This window comes from Artemia franciscana, unplaced genomic scaffold, assembly GCF_032884065.1.
Source record: "Artemia franciscana unplaced genomic scaffold, ASM3288406v1 PGA_scaffold_50, whole genome shotgun sequence".
Lineage (NCBI taxonomy): Eukaryota > Metazoa > Arthropoda > Branchiopoda > Anostraca > Artemiidae > Artemia > Artemia franciscana.
Window position 1 is genome coordinate 170,434 of NW_027062691.1, and position 1,439 is coordinate 171,872.

Genomic DNA, 1,439 nt, shown 5'->3' on the forward strand with positions numbered 1-1,439 from the left:
GTAGGGGGGGGGGGGGTCTCATCCTTAAAGACATAATTTCTGGACTTTTCAATTACTTTGAACAAAATTGGCTATCTCAAAATTTGATTTGGATATGTTTGGGGAAATTAGTGGGAGGGTTAGTTGCCCTCCAATCACTTTTGACTATTAAAAAAAGCATTATCCCTTTCAATTTCCAATAGAATGGCCCTTTTCGAAGTTTTTACGAGGCCTAATGGCCCTCCAATTTTTCACTTACTTAAAAAAAGCAACTAGAACTTTTAACAAACGTTTTTATGGCACTTGGTATGAACCAAGTGACATAAAGCAATCGCAAATTCTGTCGGTCTGTCGGTCCCGGTTTTGCTACTTTAGGCACTTCCAGGTAAGCTAGGACGATAAAATTTGGCAGGCGTATCAGGAACCGGACCAGATTAAATTACAAATAGTAATTTTCTCGATTTGACCATCTGGGGGGGGAGTGGTGCCCGTTAATTCGGAAGAAATAGAAAAATTGAAGTATTTTTAACTTACGAAGGGTTGATCAGATCTTAATGAAATTTGATGCTTGGAAGGATATCGTGTCTCAGAGCTGTTATTTTAAATCCCGACCGGATCTGGTGACATTGGGGGGGGGGGGGTGGGAGTTGGGAGGGGGAAACCTACAATCTTGCAAAACACTTAGAGTAGAGGGATCGGGATGAAACTTAGTGGGGAAAATAAGCACAAGTCCTAGATACATGATTGACATAACCGGAACGGATCCACTTTCTTTGGGGTAGTTAGGGGGGGGGGGGTTAATTCTGAAAAACTAGAAAAAATGAGGTATTTTAACTTACGAACGGGTGATCGGATCTCAATGAAATTTGATATTTAGAAGGATATCGTAATTCAAAACTCTCATTTTAAATCCCGACCGGATCTGGTAACACTGGGGGGAGTTTGGGGTGGGGGAACGTAAAATCATGGAAAACTCTTAGATTGGAGGGATCGGTATGAGACTTGGTGGGGAAAATAAGCAGAGGTCTTAGATACGTGATTTACATAATTGAAATGGATCCGCTCTATTGGAGGGGGGGGGGTTAATTCTGAAAATTAGAAAAAAAAATGACGAATTTTTAACTTATGAAGGAGTGATCGGATCTTCATGAAACTTCATATTTAGAAGGACCTCGTAACTCAGATCTCTTATTATAAATCTCAACCGGATCCAGCGTAAATGGGGAGGAGGACAGTTGGGGAGACCGGAAATCTTAGAAAATAATTAAAGCGGTGAGATCAGAATGAAACTGGATGGGAAGAATAAAAACCTGTCTAAGATACGTGACTGACATAACGGGACCGGATCTGCTCTCTTTGGTGGAGTTGGGGGGGGGGGGGTGGTGTAATTTTGAAAAATGAGGTATTTGTGACTTAAGAAAGGGTGACCAGATCTTAATGAAATTTGATATTTAGAAGGA